General features: G+C 42.7%; 1 long non-coding RNA gene across 1 annotated transcript; it reads right to left on the bottom strand.

The window, feature by feature from the left end:
• Nucleotides 1-872: 872 nt before the first annotated feature.
• LOC143839087 (uncharacterized) lies at nt 873-23,324 on the bottom strand. Its single transcript, XR_013231597.1, has 3 exons — nt 23,273-23,324; nt 1,490-1,554; nt 873-1,116 (listed from the first exon to the last, which is right to left on the bottom strand). It is a non-coding gene; the product is annotated as an uncharacterized LOC143839087 (long non-coding RNA).
• Nucleotides 23,325-24,014: the final 690 nt, after the last annotated feature.

Raw genomic sequence — 24,014 nt, 5'->3', positions numbered from 1 at the left:
AGCTGCACTGCCAAAGAAATACCATGTTGCCTTAGACAACTATTTTCAATGGTTACCATTAATATAATGGCTGATCCTTTACAGAAATAAATGCTATTAAGCTCAATGGGATTTATTTTCCAGTTAAGAAAAAAACCCTTAGGATTGTAGCCAGTCAAGAACATCTTGAAATGGATGTTGCTACACCAGAGCTTTAGTTAATATAAGTTGTTAGGGCCCTATGCTCCCTCAGGCAGTAAAAGAAGGATACAATAATGGAAGCAGGAGGAAAAAACAATGACAGCTGACCCATCCAAGTCTCTAGTGACTCTGGCACAACCTACCAATCATAACATCATTCCAAATGATGCCCCCATATTAGCCACGAATGGAAGATACTAATCAACTTATCATGAAAACATTATCCTTATGATGACATCATAGAAACCATTCCATGCAATTTCACATTGGAATCTCCATACAGGAGGCAATTCCTTGAGCTCATCTGGAAAGGGCATTACAATAAATTCAAGTCTCAGCCCAGAGAAATGGATATGCCGCATCCATAAGAACATAAGAAGAGCCCTACTAGGCCAGAGACATAAGTACAGTACCCTGTCTCATACAGTGGCCAACCAGTTCTTTGGAGTGGCCAACTATATAGCATTGAGGCCAAGGCCTTCCCCTGATATTTCCTCATGGCTCTGGGATTCAGTATCTTATATCTCTGAATCCCCTCAGTCATCATGGCTAATAGTCATTGATAGACATATCTTGCATGAATCTATCTAATCTCCTTAAGCAGTTTATTCCTGTAGCTATTACTACTTCCTCTACCAGAGGATTCCACCTTTTAATCACTGTCTGGAATTTACTGCCTATCAGCTTCATTGGATACTCTAAAGTTCTAGTATTTTGGGAGAAGAAAATTTCTCACAAGGTGAGACTTACCATTCAGAGACCCAGCTGGTATCAGTAATCTAAATTAAGCTGAAATAAAAATCTGATATTGGGGAAGTATTATCAACTTTACTTCAGGCTCGTTCCTTCAGGTAATCATTATAAAATGCTTGATTGGTTATTATTTCCTTGTGAAGAACCACCATTAATAAAGCATGGTGATGAAGAATCGCCACTCTGTGAATGAAATCAATGACATATCATCAATATAGAATCATAGAGTTGGAAGGGAACTCCAGGGCCGTCTAGTCCAACCCACTGTACAATGCAGGAACTCACAACTAGCTGCCCATACACAGTGACCCCAATTTCATGTCCCAGTGATCCCATTACCAAAATTTCCAGAATCCAGCCTGAGTTGGCAGAAATTTACCTACCATCCCACAGTGGTGATCAGCAATTCCCTGGGTATGCAAGGAAGGGCCACAAGAGACAAACACTGACACATCCCTTCCTGCCCACCCATTCATAATCTGCCTAAGTTCATAAAATCAGCATTTCTGTCAAATGACTATCTCTGCTTAAAAACTTTGAAAGAAGGAGAACTCACCACCTCTGGAGGAAGCCAGTTCCTCCAAGGAATGCTCTGTTAGGAACTTCTTCCAGATGTTTAGCCTAAAGTTCAATATAAAGTTCAATTTAATTATTAATTAAAAAGCATTGTGCATGCCCCAACAAAAGTCAGAAATATTCAGAGAAATGTGTCCCCCAAGTTTGAAACAAAATCCATTTAGCCTCAGTGTGGCCCTGATCCTCAGATTTAAGTATATGCAAATGGAGGCCACACATGGCTAATACTATATAGAGAAGTGAAGGCCTGCAAGACCCGTGAGGGGAAACCTATTTCTCCTTCCCATTGAGACTCCAGGCCCCACCACCCACCTGAGGTGACAACATCAAGCATCCGCTGCAATGGTAATCAGACACCAAACTGATCCTGGAGTCTGCTGTCTCAGCAACCAAGCCTGTAGCCACTCGGGGCATCCTCCACAATTGTCAGAACCCTGTGGTATTTTTGTTTTGATTTGGTTTTGCAAGCTGAAAGCCATTAAGCTCTACAAATTCTACATGCCTCTCACACCCCATACATCACTCACATTCTCTAGTCTTCTGCTTATCCCCCACATCCTCCCAGTCACCCCCCTGGGCTAGCCCGGCACCAGGGCTACTTCCTACTGAGAGTGACCAGCCCCCCACCATTGCCATACTGACCACCTGCAATTTCAGGCAAAGTGTTACCCTGTGGGGGAGTGGGGGTAGACTGTTGAAAAGATATTTAAGACCTGAACTGGGTCTATCTCCCCAGTTCAAGGAAGAACCGTGTATGGTGTTGCTTCGATGTTTCCTATTAAAAATTCTGATTTTTACAAATCACGAGTATTTGTCGTGTCTACGAGACAATCCTCACAACAATAGCAGCTGGGCTCAGAGTTGAAATCTGCAGTAGTGGCCATTACTGACTGCTCATCTGATAAGCGTGCTGTCTGCTCATGTGACAACATTGTGCTTTGCACCTTCCGATTGGCCCCTCACCTGACTGGCTGGAATTCTTGTCAGTCCGGGGTCAAGGGGCCAATCATTGGCCCCTGTTTCCTTTCCTGGACTCAGCCTGCCCCCCTTACTGTTTTATTTATACCACTCCCCGAGCGGTTTACAGATGTGTATTAATTAAGAAATATGTTCCCTGGCTGAGACATGTATATTCCTTGTGCTTTTAAGTGATGCAGTCTTAGTAGTCTTCCATTTTGGCTGTGGGGGTGGAGAAAGAAGAATTGAGAGGAATGAGTTGTTATGGAACAATACCTTCTAAACCAATGTGAACTACAGCTTAAAATGGAGGAAGAGATTTAGCAGATAACAGTGAGGAAAATGAAGTGGGCCAAGTCTCAGATTGGCCAAGTCATGCATATGCAATTTAATTTAGAAATAATTTATTTGAAAATCCGTTCTCTCCTTAGTTTGGATGTAATCCCAACAGATCCACAGAACGTTGAGAGTGATGTCAAATTAGACAGTAATTGAGCATAGACCAGAGCAGACAGGTTTATCCCATATGGTTAGGGCAGACTGTAAGAACGAGACCTATGAATGAAAAATTACTTTCAACTGAATTGCTGAAAAATCACATTCTGTTCATATTATTCAGGAGCCAGGTAGCACCTTGAGAAATGAACTCTGATCCTGGAATAATTTCGGTTAGTTTTAATTTTTGTTTAATTTTGCCAAAACAGACTAACACTGCTACCATTGCTATCATTAGTACTATGAAAAAGTATATTTGCAATTTTTTAGGACTATACTTTTTGCAATATTTTTTTCTATGTTAGTGCCGAAGAATTGCAAGTATACCAATTACAGTTTACCCAAAAGCTACTGGGCACCAAATCCCTCTCCTCTGCTTAGCTTCAATGAGAGCCCACTTTGCTCAAATACAATGCCAGAAACTACTCATTTTGTTTATTAGTTGCTGTCTGTAGCTCCAGCATCTCAACTGTGGCTTTATCCTGGAGAGGGAGCTGCCTCATTTTGATGTTTATGTTGTTGCTGGCTGGAGCACAGTGCTATCTTGCCACCATCAAATTGCTAGATACTCTTCTCTAGTCCACACCATCTCTTTTCTCGCATAATGTTATATTGTAGCAAGCATGCAACCAGACTCTTAGTGGATACAGGATCATCTTTACTGCCTGAATTTTGGGCATTTTTCTCCTTCCATGCGGTCTTGTAGTTACATCTCTGATTTTCTGAATAGGTCACTATGGACACGAAGAACACAGAAATCCATGTTCAGCCCATTCAAACTTTCCTGAAATGCTAATTTGACACTGATCTATGTTTCAGTGGACTAGCATTCCTGAACAAGTCCTAAACGCAGGACTTGTTTTTAATGTCAAGAGACAGGCCTGGAATATGTGAGTCATAAAGCATTTGAACATATGTTTTCCAGTTCACAAAAACTGATTTTGTATACATTTAATAGCACCTGAAACAATATAATTTGGTCAGTAATTTTAATGTATAGAACAATATGCAAATATTGCTGAGGTGATTCTTACCCAAATATAAAGAAGATAAATTGTCCTTTCCCATCCTTGTCCTTGATATACAATACTTGCCATAGTCATGGGCTCTGCTGCAGCTATTACTGGGCCTGCTATGGTTCTGCAGGTTTTGCCACAGGCTCTGCCAGGCCCACCATAACTTTCAGGCTCTGATCAAGCTTCCACTAGACCAGCTGCAGCCCCCAGGTTCCAATGCAGCTGCTATTGGCCTGGTTCCCAGAATCCACCACAGCCCCCACATACCCCACAGTGTGTGGGGGGGAGGAAATACCCCCCCATGTATATATTAAAGTCTCTTCCAAGACTGCTGTGTGAGAAATAGATATATAGATGATGATTTCACTCAGGGCCAACTCTTATGTTCTTACTTTCTTCCTCTTAATAAGGAATGTGTATCTTGGAGTGTCTTCAGATCAATAAATCAGTGGAATAGGCTGCCTAAGGAGGTGGTGAGCTCCCCCTCACTGGCAGTCTTCAAGCAAAGGTTGGATACACACTTTTCTTGGATGCTTTAGGATACTTAGGGCTGATCCTGCGTTGACCAGGGGGTTGGACTAGATGGCCTGCATGGCCCCTTCCATCTCTATGGTTCTATGATTCTATGATTCTATTACCCAATTCCTGCAAGCCACTTGCCCTTTTCATGTGTACTATACTAGTTTTAAAAAAATCTGTCCCTTATACTGGATTCTGAAACAAGCAAGAGGGTCCCAAATGCATACATTATCTCACTAGGATAACTAATCAGACCGCAGGGTAAAACCAGCTAAGATACTGGGGCTTCCATATCCAGAACCCCCAACAAGTTTAAAATTTTCAGTTACTAAATGCATGGAGGTCCAATTCAGGATGGACTAAGGTGAGAGGGATGGAGGGATTAAAAAAATTCTTTTGCATCCATTATCCAATTTAAAATCCGCCAGTGTACACAGACTGCCCCAGCATAGCGTGTGTAAAACGCCGGGGCTGGAAATCCTGGTGCACTGTCTGCTGACAGCAGGGGGAGCGGGGGGCATGGGGCCCCCACCACACAATGGTAGGGGAATGGCATGCCTCTCTCCCAACAAAGTGGGGGTGAGGGAATGCTCCGGCCAGCTCCATGGCTCCGCAGAGCTGACAGAGATATGGGGTGTCCCTGCAGGCACACCGTAGGTTGGAGGAGGAGCTGGGCCCAAAGGCCTGGCTCTTCCAATTATGCACAGCACTTGCCTGACCCAGCCTCCAGTGGCACCCATGGCATCTCAGGAAATGCAGAAGAATATGTGTTCCCTTACTGGGGGCCATCCGAGGGCCTGAGTTAGGCCAGGGCTGGGAGGCGACTGAGATGGTGGCAATGTTGGGCATAATTGAGGATTAGCCCTACAGTCCTGTCACTGCCAGCCTGGGCATTCCGGCCCATGCATAATTGGTCTGATATGGGTAAGGCAAATATAGGGTCCCTGGGGCCATTTTAGCTTATGACAATGACTCAGGCAGGAGGTTTCCAGCACAGTTGCATCTTTAATCAGGCTTCCCATACCTGGTAACTGAATTTATAAAAATACTGAGAGCTCAGAGCATAGAACTAGCTTGGCCCTGTGATTGATAAATTTAGATAAGTTGGTTTCAAAATATTCACACTATATCTGTTTATCATGTTGAGGATTTTATTCTTTCCTATGTGCTGCTATAATGCTATATGTGATGCTGGCAAAGTGAATGACAGTTCTTATAACAAGTACTCATTACCTAAAAATTACTGCAAATGTCACTTGATGTAGATGACTTTCTTGACAGTTGAAGGAGTACAGACCTAATTTCCAGCCTCCCCCAAGAAAGGGAGCTGTGAGTTTTTGCATTCTGATTTCCCATGAACAGGGAACCTGACTCATTATGCAGCTTTGAACAGTAACACTTAGATGTGTAGAGATTTTCCTTGAAATTACAGCTTTCTTGTCAGAGTATTATGGCCTGTTTTGGTTAGTGTGGCAGCATTGCAGAGATTGTTTTATATCTCACACCTTTGTTTGTTGTGGGGAGAAGAATGGGAAGGCGACTGTAAGCCGCTTTGAGCCTCCTTCGGGTAGGGAAAAGCGGCATATAAGAACAACTCTTCCTCTTCTTCTTCTTCTTCTTCTTTAACTTTTCATCACAATATTTCTTAGCTTATACTAGAACACTTTTGCCCCCGTAGCAGGTGGAAAGGTCTTTCTGCTTTAATTAGCATAGAATTTGTTACTTTTTCTGCTCAGCATGGAGAGAAAGAAAAATTGGGATCTGATACTATGGAAAGTCAAGAGCCAGCATATGACTGCAAGATTACAACCTAGCAAAGGGGCCTATATTTTACATCCCCAAATACAGGATAAGAGTCCACAACTGCATAAAGAAGCCTTTAGGCTGAGCAACCTAGAGCAGAGTGGATGGAATTAGAGGCTAGAGATTCATGTTTCCTATGTCCTTTGCCTCAAAGAAGCCTATTTACTTAGTGCAACCTTAGGGAATAGGACATGACTGAGGTAAATATTCAGTCAAGTGATCATGCCAACTTCCTATTTTCCCTTTCCACAACCCATTCCAGGTCTTTATTCTTGATAATAAATGCACAGTTCTGGAATAGGGCATCTGGCAGTGGATGAAGCAATTCATTATCTCTCTGTTTATTTGTTCATTTTTTCATGTGCAAAAGATTTTTATTTGAGACAGCTGTTCATTTCAGTTCACTGGTGGTTGTGGCTCTATGGTGTTAGATCTGTTAGTTTTAGATTGTTTTTGTAAGTATAATTTTGATTGGGTTGTTTTATTTTTTCTAAAGAGAAGGGTAAAAGCCAAAATAATGTGTTCATCTACTAGTAGCAAAATGAGAGGAGATTGCTGGTGAATTAGCACATTTTTATTTGCATCTCTCTCTCTCAACAAATTATTGAGCAGTAGTTATAGCTAGAGGGTGTCACTCAAAGAATCAAACACTGGAATTAAGATTGGAGGAAAGAATACAAATAATCTTTGGTATATTGATAACACTACCTTCCTATCAGAAACTAAGGAAGGCGTGGGACAGCTGATTACAAAAATCAATGAAGTTAGTAAGAAATTTGGCCTTTTATTAAACACTAAAAAAGCAAAAATAATGACCATTGCAAAAGAAAACCCCAGACATCACAATAAAAATTGATGATGAATAAATCAATGCATTCAAGAATTCATTTTTCTTGGATCACAAATTGATGAGAATGGTGATTGCAGCATGGGAAAAATGTCAAATTGCTCTGGATCACTCAGTAATGATGAGCTTGAACAGAACATGGAAAAGCAAGGACATAAGCCTGATATCAAATGTGGATTAGTTAAATCTATCATATTTCCAGCAGTTACTTATGGCTGTGAAAGTTGAATGATGAAAAATTTGGACAACAGGAGAATCTATTGTTATTGTTATTGTTATTGTTATTGTTATTGTTATTGTTATTGTTATTGTTATTGTTATTGTTATTGTTATTGTTATTGTTATTGTTATTGTTATTAAATGTATATCCCACCTCCCCCCAGAGGCTTGAGGCGGGTCACATAAAAACCAATCCCCTAAAACAATAAAAGCACACTAAAACATAATACAATTAATACAATCACCAGAGTTGTTTGAACTCTGGTGTTGGAGAAGGCTTCTGCAGGTTCCATGGACAGCAAAAGTCACAAACAAGGAAATACTACAGTGCATAAAGCCTGATTAAAATCACGAAACTCAGACAAAATCACGAAACTCAGGCTCACTTACTTTGGCCATATCAGGTGTTCCAACTCAATGGAGAAAGCAATTATGCTGGGATTGGTCAGTGGAAAAAGGAAACCAGGCTGATGAAGAACTTGGTGGTTAGATATGAAATGGACACCAACCAGAACATTATACAACTAAAAAAAGCAATGCAAGATCGAAACTTGTGGAAACAGTTGAGCCATAGGATTGCCAAGAGTCAGACTTGACCTAATAGCTAACATCACCAGCACAACCCAGAATTGCATTTTCTCTTAACTGGGGTGGGAATATCACTTGTGACATGTGGGGAGGGGGTATCCAAAAGTTTTCTTTTAAAATATGCAATTGCCCTGTGGCAGGTATGCAGTAGCTTCAAGTAAGCACCTTCCATGTGGTTCAGTTTCTTGAATAAAATGATCTCTAAGGAATGCAGTCAAAGTGAAAAAAAAATCCTGAAATTAATCAAGCTATTTTTAAAACTGTCTAGAGCAGCTACCAAGCTCTCTTTTCCTATTGTCAAGCTCTAGTTGTATTATTGGCTACTGAGAAATATGGGAAATAATCACCACCCTCTGCCATACCCCCTCTTTCATTGCCAGTCTTTCCCTCCCCGCTTACCCCTTTTAGAGGATGTGAAGAGGCTTTTTGAAGAGCTGCCAGAGAAACACGGTTTCCCCACCCTGTGAACTGAGACTAGCAATAATGCCAGATCATCACTAAGCTCATACTGATTTTTTTAAAAAGTAAAACAATGAGGGAAAAGGACATGACGTGAGACAATGAAGGGGGTTGGTGATGGAGAATCAGCCTTTAAAAAAGTGCTTGGTAGCCCATTCTGCATGTGGACACAAATACACCAGCTGAGAATTTGCCACTGCCACATTGTTTCTGTGAGAGAAAATTGTCTGATTTTGTATTAACGGTGTCAATTAGTGGCAACACCCCCTTCCCCAGATACATCACTTTGGTATGCTGCTTTCCATTCCTGTAAAAGAGGTGGCAGGTGCTCCTTGATGTGGCCAGGATGGAGGAGGCTGGGACTATTCATACTGGCACATAGGCTAGAGAGGGCAAGTCAGAGGGCTCTTGCTTCTTCTGTGAAAGGAAGGTGGGCAGTGGAAGCCCCAGCATTTCATAAGCCTCTGTTGCATCAGAGTTGGAGCTGCTCCCCAAAAATGAATAATGGGGCTGCTTCTGACAATGAGCAACCTTATCTAAATTATATTTAAGGAACTTTTTGCACAGCCTGAAACCTAGAGAGCCATAGCACGGAAATGAAGGAAGCGTTTATATTTGGGTACTCTGATTCAGCAGGATAGGGGAAGCTTCTCTGGTGTGGAGCCAAAAGGAAGGCAAAACTCCCTTTCTTTTATGCCAAGAAGGGCTACCAGACATCTAACCGGGTTCTGTGTTTAAAACATTGAGAAAGTCTTCTCCCCCTGTCTTTTGCTTTCTCTTCCTCTTTTGCTCCCAATGTAGGTGGTGGAATGGCCTTTAAGGGACAAAAAAGGGAGGGGAATCCAAGGGAATCTATGCTTTTGAATTATCTTCAGCTTAGAAGCAAATCTAGGGGGAAAACCAGGACATAACCACTGTCAGAAAATGCAGGGAAACAGTGAGCAGAAAGCAAACTGAGTGTTGGAAGGAGGAAAATCTATGCAGAATGAAAGAGAAAATGTGATGGACATGCACAGTGAAAATAAATGAAAACGCAGGTCAAAAAAGAAAACCTGACAGATATGCACAGTGAACATGAGAGAAAACAACCAATAGTCTCTGCAAGCTCTGTAAATACAAATTGGATGCTTTTGCAATTACAGCTGTATTAACAGCACCTATTTCAATATTAATACCAGAGTTTTGGAAATGAAGGTTTTTGTCCCACCATGTGCTACATATAAAGAAAATAGATAAGTATTTAATAACCTCTTTCTTATTTGGTTTAGATAGCTTGCTTTGTGCTTTATCACATCAAGTAAGAAATATACAGCTTATTTTCTCTCAAAATTCAGGAGCTTTTCAGGACTTGCCCACAGATCTTGGAGACTTAAATATATTTCCCTGGGAGAGGTGAATAGGGTGTAAAACTGGGCCCATGACATAAAGAAATTACAGACTGAAAATCAGATATTTTGAACATGCTAATGTTCTGAATGTCAGAGCAGTCAGAGTGACTTCGTAAATGTATGTGCAGAATTTTGAGCATGTTGTAGTGGCTAGAGTGTTGAACTAGATCCAGGTTCAAAATCCCTACCCTGCCACGGAAGCTTACTGGGTGACCTTGGACCAAACTTCGTCCTAATCTCACATTTATCCTGTTGCCAGGATAAAATGGAAGAGGGGAGGATGATACTGTAAACTACTTTGGACCTTTGGAAGAAAAAGCAGGATAAAAGTATCTAAACAAATACATTTCACTTAGTTTTCTGAGGTGAGAAGAACCTAAGAATGAAATGGTGCTTAATTTAGAATACTGATAAACAGTGTGTGTATGTGGGGGGAGGTGTAAATTTCCTCTGAGCTAGATAGTTACATCACTAACTTAGTTTGGTTAAACTGATGGTTTCATGACTTGAAAAGAAACTTCAGAAAATATAATATTTTACAAGGAGGCATATTGCTTCTCATTCGCTGCAGATATAACGTTGGTTTTTATACCACATTTTCCATTACCCTAAGGCAGTGGTCCCCAACCTTTTTTATCACCGGGGACTGGTCACACTTTTATTGAGGCCCGGGGGAGGGGGGAGTCTTTTGCCAAAGGACGTCACCGCCACCGCCTGAGCCCCTGCTCCACTTGCTTTCCTGCTGGTGCCCCTGACTTCCCACCACCCGCTAGGGGGCACTGCCAGCAGCAGCTGTGCAGTGCCATGCTGAGGGGGAACCCCAGCCATGGCGGCCACTGGAGAGCACCAAAGGTGAGCCGGCAGCAGAGTGGCAGGCAGCCCCTGAGGCAGCATCCGGGGAGGAGGACGAGGAGGAGCTGCGGCCTGGTACTGACTGATCTACGGACTGGGACCGGTCCCCAGACCGGGGGTTGGGGACCACTGCCCTAAGGAATCTCAAAGCAGCTTACAATCACCTTCCCTTCCTTTCCCCACAACAAACACCCTGTGATGTAGGTGAAGCTGAGAGAGCCCTGATATCACTGCTCAGTCAGTACAACGCTATTAGGGCTGTGACGAGTCAAAGGTCACCCAGCTGGCTGCATGTGGAGGAGCGGGGAATCAAACCCAGCTCACCAGATTAGAAGCTGCCACTCTTAACCAATATACCACTACATCCTGTTGGAACTACATGAGGTAGCAAAATTCTATTTGGCTTACATCAGTTCAGAGTGTATATGGAAAATGAGATGGCTGAATACTAGATATAAAAAGACCTAGATTTTTTTTTAAACTTCAAAAATTAAACGTCAGGATAAAGTTCTATTCATTTTTTATACTAAAATACCATAATTTATAATAAAAGCTGCATATTCAGTAGCTGTTTTTTGCATCCCACTTCATGACAATGATGCCACCATTGTGTTAATTATATGCAACTAAAATGCACAGATTTGTCACAACCTTCTAGTTGAAGACAGAGGTCCAATTTTGGCCCTTTCTACTAAATAGCTTTCTCATCTGTAATTTGAATTGCTGTGTTCCAAATATTATAAAAAAATGGGAGATGACCTTTTCTGGAGAATATTGTTTTTACCAGAATTAGAAGAATTCAGAATCTGATCCTATTATGAATTCCTCTTTTGTTTATTTTAAAATAAGTGCTGAGTTGTATTTTGGGGACAGTTAACAAAATAATTATTTAGGGTTCTCAAGAAGAAGAAGAAGAAGAGTTGGTTCTTATATGCCGCTTTTCCCTACCCGAAGGAGGCTCAAAGCGGCTTACAGTCGCCTTCACATTCCTCTCCCCACAACAGACACCCTGTGGGGTGGGTGAGGCTGAGAGAGCCCTGATATCACTGCTCGGTCAGAACAATTTTATCAGTGCCGTGGCGAGCCCAAGGTCACCCAGCTGGATGCATGTGGGGGAGCGCAGAATCGAACCCGGCTCGCCAGATTAGAAGTCCGCACTCCTAACCACTACACCAAACTGGCTCTCTTTTATTATCATTTATTTTGTTTCTATGAACAGAGATTTAAAATGAAGCCATCAGGAAATAAATCACTATCTGGAGAAACTTGTTGATTAAATATATCTCACTTCAAGCAGCAGATGTGAAAAAGAGAAAAGACTAATTACCCGCACAATAGATGCTAAGCAAATGTTTGACTTATTGATTACAAAGAAGCACAGCTATTAGTGGCAATTACTTCCTCCTGATGTATTGTTTTTCATCTCCTGTGGAATGCTATTCTTGTGTATTAATAACCACCTAATTTCCCCTAAGAAAACAGTTCTTGGCAGTAGGATGTTTTATTCAAAATGTAATTTATTATACCACATGCCACTCCTGAGGGTAGCAAAATAGATTAGTCAAAGACTACCTGCTCTTTAATTTTGAACTGCCTATACAGTTGTCTGTATCTCCAGCCATTCATCTTACAAAGACACAGTCATGGCAAAATTGACCGATTGGGACATTTATGCAAAATACCATTTCCTGCCTCAACAAAACTAAATTAAAATAAAGTGAAGGGGAAGAAGAAGAAGAAGAAGGCAGCCACAACTACAATTCCACAGTTCACTGCACAGCTTGCTCTCTGGGAGATGGAGATGCACAGGAAGGAGGCAGCCCATCTCCTATGGTTTTTCCCCAAGCAGCCAAACCTTTGGAAGATGTGGGGGTAAGTAGGAAAGAGGCCTTCCCCACCCAGCAGGGCCTTTGGGAGATGTGGAGAAAGGGACAGGAAGGAGGAAGCACCCCTGCAGACTTCTCTGCCTGGTCCAGCCTTTGGGAAGTGGGGGGGGCAGGAAGTTGGCAGCCCCCCCTGCAGCCTTCTTGGCCCAGTCTTTGGATGATGTGGGGGGTGGGAAGGTGGCAGCCCACCCCTCCATGGTCTGCCTGGCCTGGCCTTTATAGTGTGGTACCTTTTAGACTTGAGCTCTCTTACAGCACATAGTTGGCATTGCTTAATTGGCTCAGATGAGCCAGGAAGGCTGACAAGGCCTTCGGAAGATGCAGGGTTTGATTGGAAGGTGGGGACAGGGTGACGTGTATAGTCACTGTTGTATGGAAGTGGTGGTAGAAGGGCCAGTGCCCCCCCCCAGGGCTGCTTTCTCCATGAGAACTGAAGGTTTCCAGGCCCCCTGGAAGTTGGCAACCAACTGGCTGCATATATAGTAGGAGTCAGGAATCAAACCCAGCTCTTGAGAATAGAGTCTGCTACTCTTTAACCACTTCACCACACTGGATCTCAAAATCAGAGAGGGGGGGCAGAACCCAGGAAGGTCACAGTACAGGTGTACGTGCTAGCACCCATTGTAATCCTGTGTGCAATGGGCTTTGCCTCTAGTATTTAAATAATACAGTGATGTGCCTGGTGTTAAAAGTCTTATTGCAGGCAATAAGCCTGCAATCACAGAGGTCTGGGTGTAGCTCAATGTGTGTGTCTGCCTACTCATTGAGCAAATTTACTGCTTGGTGCACAGGAGAGTACAAAATGATACGCATTAAGTTGGCATCTTAATTGCTCTGGCATCTTGAATTAAAATCCCACAGGAGTCTTCATTTTATAAACATAGGGTATATCTACATCCCCTAGGAGTGGTTAGCACTTTGTTTTTGCTATATGAATGAACAGTACCACAATTACTTGTTCATACATGTTCCAGTAAGTATGCTGTACATGTTGGCAGAGTTTAAATATGCAGAAAGTCCAACCCCAGACTATTTAAAAGAATAGTTTGATTGAGATGAGAAACAGCTTTGTAAAGAAAAGAGGAGAGTCCTAACAGTCTAATTGACTAACTTGTAGAAGGAATGCAAAGAGAAAGTGCTCAAAGGAACAGGAAGTCTCCAATTGAGCCAATCAGGAAGAGATTATTTGAAAATACCTAGAAGTTCCTATCTAAATAGGCTAACTACACATCTCCTCAGTGTCCTTTTTGGATATGCTGTTAAATCATGCACACTACATATCTTGCATATTCTAACACTATTTGAGTTACAGTTAGAAAGCTACAAAACATATTGGGGGGATTAAAATCCATTAGTCTTGGATGTTGTTTTGGTTGTCTCCCCCATGCAAAAAACATGCAGACAATTTTTGTATGTAAAAAGGAGCAGGCATAGGGCTGCCTGCTCTAAATTGGGAAATACATGGAAACTTTGGGTGTGGTGGCTGAGAAGTGCATGATTTGGAGAGGAGAGCAACTTCCGTGGGGCATAATGACATAGAGTCCACATTCTAAAGTGGCCATTTTCTCCAAGGGAACTGATCATTCTGAGATCAATTGTAACACTGGGCGGTCTCCAGGTGCTTTCTGGAGGCCTGCAACCCTAATCTCTCTGGGACATCATCTGTAATCCCAGGAGATCTTGGTTCTTATATGCTGCTTTTCTCTACCTGAAGGAGTCTCAAAGCGGCTTACAGTCGCCTTCCCTTTCCTCTCCCCACAACAGACACCGTGTGAGGTGGGTGAGGCTGAGAGAGCCCAGAGCAGTTTTCTCAGTGCTGTGGCAAGTCCAAGGTCACCCAGCTGGTTGCACATGGGGGAGCGGAGATTCAAACCTGGCATGCCAGATTAGAAGTCCACACTCCTAACCACTACACCAAGCTAGCTCTAACAAACTGAGTCTCACACACAAACACACACAAAAAACCCTAATGATATCACCAGAACTCCTTTGTATTTCATGAAAAGTGGTTTTTGTGAAGAGGACTTTGGCCAGTTCTAATAAGTAGCTTGCTTCCTATTCAGTCCTGTATCTCAATAGTTCAAGTGCTAATAGAATATACTCTGAAGATAATTTAGATATTTATCATGGCAGAAAATTATAGAGTAAGAACTACTATTATTTAAGGCAGCCTTTGTCAACCTTTTACCATTGAGTAACCCCTGAAACATTATTCAGGCTTCATGAAATCCCATAAGTGGTACAATCATGCAGAATATGATTGGGAAGCATAGCTGCATACATACCCACTTGGGGCCCCTCCCCTTCCCACTCCCTCCAGGCCCAGCACTGGCCAGGGTGGGGGGTTGACATGACCATTAAAGGTCATATCACCTAAGAAATGTTTAACACATTTAAAAAATATATTAAAACTTAATTAATTCCTACTCATTGGGAAACCCTTCCAGGGCCTTTCACAAAACCCTGGTTTAGAAAGCCTGATTTAGGGATTTGGAGGACAATTATGGTATTCTATCAGGGACTTTACTTAGATCCAGTTTGTAGCATGTTTGAGTTGCACTTTCCAACTTATTTCTTTAAGCTACTTTTCCACTTGAGAGATCCACTGGATCAAGTGCAACGTAAGTGGGTGTTGCTGTTAAGGCTTTCTGTGCTTACATGCTTTCATCATTCCCTCTTGATATCTTCTCAACAAATTCTCACAGCACAAGGAAGGTAGTGTTCAAGATTATATTGGTGCAATCATTTCTAAATGCTTGGTGTTGGCCAAGCACCCAGTTTGAAACAAAAACTGTTTTTGTTTCATTCAAAACCCTTAGAACAAAGCAGTTGCTTCACCAATTTCTTCCACTATTTGTCTTGTGTAAGGGCTAATTTTGTGTAACAACATCCAGATTTTCAGGGCAAACTCTATCAACCATTTTTGCCTGTTCTCACAACATGGCGTTGAAGGCTATATTTGTTCCTTCTTTCTAAAGCACCCACATGGGCTCCATAAGCCCCATGACAACAATAGCTAGAAGTGTTTCTGTAAAGGAGCTGTACACAGTCCACTTCAAGCCATGGAAACGAATTGTTATTTTGACAGCTGGGGAAGTGATGCTGAGATACTAAAAGCCACTTTCCATATCATTAGACGCAGCTTCCCCCACCTTATTCAATACTCATGGTGAAAAGGTGTAATCTAGGCAGGGGGGCTTTGGCATGCTCCTTTCTCTGTAGTTAATTCTTTAGCATATTAATCACATATGTCTTGGCACTTTTTGTAAGATTCAAATTCAGCAGGGTATTACAGCAGCCAAACTGGCGTGCAGCCAGTTTAATAAAATAGTGTTTTTTTTTTGTTTTTTGCCAATGATCCAGGAATCACTGAACTTTCCTTTTCAGTTGCACCAAAACACGGAAACTTGTTCCTAAATAGCACCTACTTTTCAGACATGCTCAACACTGTTCATTAATACAAGATCTACTGCTAAAATCCGAACCACTCAAGTGGCAAATGATGCCATGCGGGCAACACAGGTACTTCGCACTGGCATTTCCTCAATTTCTAAAGAAGACCAACACTAACATCAAATGTTATCAATGTATGGTTCTTCTGTCGCTTGACCTTTCATATGATAGTTAAAATGAAATCAAAATTACATTTCTTAAGAGAAACCTCATAATTTGATTCTTTTTATTCATACTCAGATTGCAGTGCTACGATGCCTATTTATTGCTTCAGTTTTAAAATCAGTTCAAGTCTAAACTTTACAAAATTGTAAGCGGTGTTTATGATTTAAAATAATTTGGCTTCCAGTTGTGTCTGCTCAGAGCACATTAATGTTTTCCTGTGTAATAAACTCCCAACAAAATAGCAAACAAGGAGTAAAAGGGGGCTGAATTTCACTTTATATTAGTCATACAAGCAATGAAGCCCATTACATCCAGGAATGTAACGGGCCTAGTGCACATGGCCATCCCCCCACCCCCTAGGTCCCCAGAGAGTAGAAGTTTGCATTGTGAATGGAGCAGGACAGCCTGTGGGGCCTGCAAGTGTGGCCAGACACCTCCTCTGCTCCCCAGTGTGTGGGAGACAGCAGCATGACTGAAGCAGGCCAGGTGGCGAGCAGGTCCATAGTGGTGCCAAGCATAGCCATCCCTCCTCCCCCCACTCCTTGGGGTGTGGGAGATGGCATCTGGATGGGAGCAGGGCTGCCAGGGCTGGCCCTCCAACTGTAGCATCGCCTAGCGTGGCCATCCATCCTTATCCTGCTCCCTGGTGGGCAGAAGTAGGGGAAAACAGAATGCATGTTATACATGAAATTTGGAAAATAACTTTTTTAATGAATGGAAACATTAGAACTGGGTAGGTTTAGGCTTCCATATCAACATCAAGAAAACGAAGATCATGGCATCCGGCCCTCTCAATTCCTGGCAAATAGATGGGGAAGAAATGGAGGTAGTGACATATTTTATTTTCCTGGGCTCCAAGATCTCTGCAGATGGGGACTGCAGCAAAGAAATTAAAAGACGCTTGCTCCTGGGGAGGAAAGCTATGGCAAATCTAGACAGCATCCTAAAAAGCAGAGACATCACCCTGCCAACAAAAGTGCGTTTAGTCAAGGCTATGGTATTCCCAGTTGCAATGTATGGCTGCGAAAGTTGGACCATAAGGAAGGCCGAGCGTCAAAGAATTGAGGCTTTTGAACTCTGGTGCTGGAGAAGACTCAAGGCGAACAAACAGGTCAGTCCTAGAAGAGATCAGCCCTGACTGCTCCTTAGAAGGCCAGATCCTGAAGATGAAACTCAAATACTTTGGCCACCTCATGAGAAGGAAGGACTCCCTGGAGAAGAGCCTAATGCTGGGAGCGATCGAGGGCAAAAGAAGAAGGGGACGACAGAGAATGAGGTGGCTGGATGGAGTCACTGAAGCAGTAGGTGCAAACTTAAATGGACTTTGATGAATGGTAGAGGACAGGAAGGCCTGGAGGATCATTGTCCATGGGGTCGTGATGGTTTGGACATCACTTAGCACCTAACAACAACAACAACAACAACAACAACAACAACAAGGCTTCCATCACTTTCAAGACTTATTTACTGAATAAGCAGGACTTCATTTGCAAACTGCAGTCAAAAGTTCACATCCATATCTCTGGCAAATGTGCTCAGAAATTAACTTAAATACAGCTAAGAATTCATCTCCGTTTGTAGCCAAATAAGAGTAACATACAGCATCAAGCTGGATGGAGATTTATTATCTGAGTAAATTAGGAGCTTGTTTTCAAATGCTGTTGTCCTCTTTCCTGGAATCGAAAGATAAAGGCAGTTGTGTAAGCAGCTGATAAGAGCCAAGCAGTTTTATGTGGGAAACCTTTTTTATCTTGTTCCAAACCAGACAGAGACTTTTTCCCTCTTCCATATTTTTCTTTTCCATATGATACACTTTCTGTAATGAATTGAATCGAGATTGTTTATACCCAAGAGAAACACAGGCCTTTCCCATTTAGTACATGGTTAACCAGGCATAGTCCATTCATTTTGGAGCTGGGTGCTTCAAATATTCTGTGGAGGTCTCAGGTTCAGCATGGATGTGTGTGAAACAGCATGACTTGCGCTGTCTGTAATGTTCTGCCAGTTCTCTGATTAGCTGTACAACAGAATGAGGGAATCAAAGTGAATTGTCCTTGTGCTCTTCTTTTTGTATTCCAACAGTGCCAATCTAAGCAAAGTTTCACCCTTTTAAACACATTCACTTTAAGAGGCTTTGAATAGTTTAAGTTTGCTGAGGAAGGCAGGCACTGTAAAACACTTACCTAGGAGAAGTATAAACATGCCTGTAGAACAGATTAACATTAGTCAGACCATTCTACAGTTTAAACCATTAGGAGCCAAGTGTAGCAAAAATGACAAATGTTTGTATGGGTGGAAAGCAAGTAAGTTTTTCTTTTTAGAATCTAGCAAAGATGATTGTTTGAAGTCAATGCCAGATAATCCCAGTTTATTTTCCAAGCTGAGATTTAAATTTCAAAAAACAAGAAAGCATTCTGGACAGTGCCACTGAGGTGCAGCTGGGACACACACAAAATTCCCACACTCCAAGTCAACTGGAGGGATTCAGAAGGCAGTGTCAAACTCTGACCATGGAATGCAACTTCATTTTTTTAAAACTTCTACTGCAGTTCCCCAATGCAGCCACTAAGGAGTACAGGAAACACAGGGCAATTGCTCAGACGCGGCTGGCTGGACCTTTCTGCAACATATGGGTATAGGTCAGATACTGCTAAACCCAAGCCAGCTTTAGAGTAAGGCTAGCCACTACAGTTCATGATTTCTACAGTTACTGCCAGGATGTATCCTCCTAACAAGGTCATTATTACTATCAGTCTATGGTTTCCCTCTTCTTTTAGTTCCATCCATAGACCATGGCCCAGATCTTCTTAAAGGGCAACCTGTTAATATGTACAAGCAAAATTGTCTTTTACTTAATTTTACTTCCTCTTTTCCACACTTTTCTCCTCCTTTGTTTTGCTCTCTTCCTTTCATGATCTGTCTTCATTACGCCTCCCCTTCTAATCCCCCCCCCATTTTTTCTGCATGCAACCAGCAGAAGGAAGGTATGGAAGCTAAAACATCTGTATTGTCATCTGTATTGTCCAGCCCCCACACCCGCCTCCCACTCCCGGGGACAGGAATTTATTTTTTAAAATGGTGAATGTGTGAAGCGACGAATAGGTGAACACACGTATAGGCAATGCCAGAAATAAAAGAAAATGTTTTCTGTGTTGTGACACAAAGTGTGCCTCTTGGAATTTTTTTTCCCTCCCCAAATCAGAAGAAGAAGAAGAGTGGGTTCTTATATACTATTTTTCTCTACCTGAAGGAGGCTCAAAGTGGCTTACAGTCGCCTTCCCTTTCCTCTCCCCACAGCAGACACCCTGTGGGGTGGGTGAGGCTGAGAGAGCCCTGATATCACTGATTGGTCAGAACAGCTTGATCAGCCCCATGGCGAGCCCAAGGACTCCCAGCTGGATGCATGTGGGGAAGTGCAGAATCGAACCCGGCCTGCCAGATTAGACATCTGCATTCCTAACCACTACACCAAGCTGGCTCTCAGCTGGTTGGCTCTCAGTTGGTTGGCTCTCAAGAACAATTCTTACCCCACCCCAAATCAAAAAACTCATGAATCACTAAGTACTCGGTCCAGCTGGTTTGGCTTCAGTGTCCATTAAAGTCAGTGTGGCCATTGGCTATAAAGGAAATTTTGGCTTTTCCAACTTTCCCAGGGCCTGGGAGGTGGGAGTTTAAGTTACAGCCTCCAAACTTTCAGGGTAGCTCCGGGAGGCTCTTCTCTGACTCTCCTCCAAATTCCATATTGATCGGTCCAAGTGGTCCACTTCTAGGTCCTCCCAAAGGGTGTGCCCCCATCCCTCCATTATATCCAATGGATAGTCCATCCCATAGGACAGGGGTAGTCAAACTGCGGCCCTCCAGATGTCCATGGACTACAATTCCCATGAGACCCTGCCAGAAAATGCTGGTAGGGGCTCATGGGAATTGTAGTCTATGGACATCTGGAGGGCTGCAGTTTGACTACCCCTGCCATAGAATGGAGGGATGGGGTATAATGGAGGGATGGGGACATCCTCTTTAGGAGCCTCTAGATGTGGATCCCTTGGACCAATCATTCTTAAATTTGGAGGGGAGTAAGGGAAGCACCTCCCAGAGGTACCCTGAAAGTTTGGAGGCTGTACCTCAAGCCCCCCCCCCCCACTAGGCCCTGGGAAATGCAGAACAGCTGAAATTCCCATTGTAGTCAATAGAGGAAGGAGATTGGTTACCTGAATTGATTGACAGGCGGAAGCACAAAGTTTCTCTCTTCTGCCTTTTCTAGCAGCAAAAAAGGTGGCAGATGAAGGCAAAGACAACATAAAGGTGAGGAGGGTTGAGAAGCGTGATAAAATTTAGCGCTTTGCCATACAGCTGGCGTAATGCTATTTTTACTAATGTGCAGAAATGCCCTTAGCGCTACAAGTGATGGTTCTGCAATTGGAGGGGGTTGCTAATGTGCTGTGTTTTTTAGTTTTGTAGAGAGATCTGTCTTGTCTGTTCATGGCTCCAAATTTTGGCATGTTTAGAATTAGGTGTATTGATGATCTTGTTCCTCTTTAAAATTAGTATTTTAATAAATGCTACTTTTATGTCAGTTGACACTTGTATATGCCTGTTAAAGGAATAAAACCCCACTCTTTCCAGATCACAAATTCATTTGCTCCGATTCTGTCAGATTAATTGTTTGTATGCACACAGTGGAAGACTGTTATTTTGAACATACAGCTGTTCTGTATACATTTATGTTAGAATGCCAGCCCTTCCTCTAAAAATGACAAACTATTTTTTGCTTTGTTTGTTAGAGATTGATGGCATACTAAACAGATGGATCTTAGCCTGGACAGAGAAGTAATGCTCACAAAAGTGCATGCATAGCAGAAGGCACACAGAGTGTGCTTTTTTGTCAATGTGTTTAAAGAGGAGAGTTTAGATAGCAAATGAGATACAAGGGGTGTCATTTTCTAAATGCAACATGGGCCTTCCTAAGCAGATTCAGAAGATTCCACCCTACAAACAAGCATTGTGCTACAACTCAGAATAGGCATTCTCTAACTAAAACAAATTCAAACAAGAGAACAGCAAAGATACACCAAGTCTCATCTTTCCACATAATAGAACATGTATCATACTGTCCAAAGACTTAAAACAGGAGGCAACTGGCCCTCACTGGGGGATATTCCACCAATAGAAAAAGGCAGTCTGAGGGTTCTGCCCAGCAACTGCCAATGAAACCAGACTGTTTTTTCCTACTGGTAAAGGCAAGAGATGGCAAGGAATCTCTAGTCCTCAAGGTAACTAGCCAGCCAGCTCCACCATCCCACTGCCATCAAACCTAGGGTTTGGGTGGAGCACCCTTTGGGGGGGGCATAGTATGCCTGTTTGCTGACTCCCCATCCCTCCCTGCATCAGCCAGGCTCTGCCAGCAGAACTGAGCAGGAGAGCGACAGCCCTCCAATCCTTCCTTTTTTCCCTCCTTCTGGTGCAAGGGCTGTGGCTTTCCCCTCCACTCTCTGTCCTTCCCCACCGCCACGTACTCATGTAATAGCCCTGGTTGTACAGGAGGTACAGCAGGAAGCCTCAGCACTTGCCAGCAAAGGCAAGGAGGCTGAGCAGGCACCGGGAACATGTCTGGCAGGCCCTGCTATGTCCACAGCCCAGCCCCATCATGAGAGTAGGAGGAAGAACATGGGAGGGGGTAGAGAAGGGGGCACCAAGGCAGGCAAGGGGCCCGTCTGACCAACCATCCCTTCCTCTACCCCCAGCCAGCAGCCCCTTACCTTCTTCCTACCCCCCCCCCCTCTCTGGAGGATACTACCCTGGGGCATGGTGCAGCTCCTGCCACCAGTTACCACCCCGAGTAGACCCCCTCCGCAGCCATCCTGCTTCCATTCTGGACATGCCTGTGCAGTCCTTATATGCATCAATGCTCACTAGTGCCCATTGCATCTCAGCACTCAATAGGCTTTACTACTAGTATATCAATACATGGGATGAATTCAGAAGAAGCATTAGCCATATTGTGTTGAAACCTTTACCGCACAAAACATTATTTAATAGAAGAGCTGGGCTATTATCTGTCTAAGAGTTTATCTCTTCTAAATGATCTAGCAGTTCTATCATGAACAGGGAAATACACACTTTAAATCCAATGTACAGAGAAGGATGTATCTCTGCTTAGGAAGGCACTATAAATCTTAGAAAGTTTAACTGTGTTTATAAATGTCTGGAAAGTTAGGGGGAAAATGTGTCTAAGTAGCAATAAATACTGTAAATAGCAGCACAATTTCCAAAAGTTATCCCCACCCCTAAATCTAAACAACCCCCTCTGATCTAGAAAATATTATCATAAGTGATATGAATGCAGTGCAGCTGATCACTAAGTCCAAAATCTGGAAGAAACTCAATTTAGAGACTCTTTAGCAAGGCCATCTGTCCTTTTTTCCTCTTTTAATTAACTATTGGAAGAAATTTCTTATCTTCAAGCCCGTTCTGTAAAGACACTGTACAGTGTCTTATTTCTGTGGGGAGTCAGATCTTCCAACCTGAAAGTTCCATCCTAAACTTAGATGTGTAGACACTGATTTGAGTTAACTGCTTTCCTTTGCACATGTTCAGAAGTAATCCTCTTTACTCTCATATTTGAGGAACCCCTATTGGTGATGCCGAGTTCAAATTTACCCCTATAGCTAACATGATATTGCCTAGAAGAGGTAAGCAATGTAAGAATTAAACAACACATAATGCTAAGTAGAGACTGTGGCTCACTGGTGGAGCATCTGCTTCACATGCAGAAGGTCTCAGGTTCAATGCCCAGCACCTCCTGTTAAAAGAATCAGGTAGTACATAATGGAAAAGTCCTCTACCTGGGACCCTGGAGAGCTCCTGCCAGTCTGAGTAGACAATACTTGCTTGCTTCGACTGAACGTGAAGCCACAAGACATTGCATCAGAAACTGCTCTAGATTTCAAAATCATCTTACTGCAAAGGAAATATAATTCTGTTTTCAATTCATCTTCACAGGTATTCCCAAATGTATATTTCCAGAACTTACCAAACTGCAGCTATTTCATGAAAATAAAATACCCCATCATCAGCAAAATAAAAGCAAAAAAGCCCTGGAGATTTAAAGTTACTTACTTTGACACCTGACAGCAATAAAAGTTTGGTCCCTTGGTTTCTGGAGTGCAAAGATGCTAAGTAAAGCATCTTTCTGACAGGCTCTTTATTAATGGCTCTCTTTGCTATCTAGAGAGAGAGAGAGAGAGAGAGAGAGAGAGAGAGAGAAAGAGAGATGTGCAGCCTGTCAGATTGTGGAGCTAAGCCCAAGGTGACTGAAATTAAAGAAGCCTTCTTTCTTTTTCTTCCAGAGATATACAAAGCAATGTGAACACTTTTATTTTACTGAGAGAAAATGTACAAAGAGAGTTCAGGAATAAAATATGTTCCATCTCAGCTTCTTTCTCTGCACTCTTAAGTCTTTACAATGGCTTGTTTGATACATTTTTAAACTAGGAGAAAGCAATGTCCAAGCCATTTTAAAACAATGACTTCTTGCCAGGATGTCTTGCCCACGTGGAAGCAGCCATGCAAATGTGAGTGGAGTGGGGACGGTGTCAGGAAGAGAACTGAAGACTATGCAACAAAATGCAAAGACTCCAGGCCCAATCACTGACAACTGTGAGTTGTTGCAGTTCCAGGTGCAGGAGATAAGGAATGCCAGGCAACAGGATTTTCTGGCTGCAGAGATCTGAACCAAGCTTTCCAGTGGTGTGTCAACTGGAGTTTGGGGGCCCTTCAGACTTCTAATATGGGAAGAGAGAAAAGCAAGGGACAGGAACAAGATGGGGCAAAAGCACTCTTGGTTATGTAATCAAGAACC

Source organism: Paroedura picta, chromosome 5 (assembly GCF_049243985.1).
Source record: "Paroedura picta isolate Pp20150507F chromosome 5, Ppicta_v3.0, whole genome shotgun sequence".
Classification (NCBI taxonomy): Eukaryota; Metazoa; Chordata; class Lepidosauria; order Squamata; family Gekkonidae; genus Paroedura; species Paroedura picta.
The sequence above is the reverse complement of the archived record's forward strand: the minus strand, read 5'-3'. Positions and strand labels throughout refer to the sequence as shown.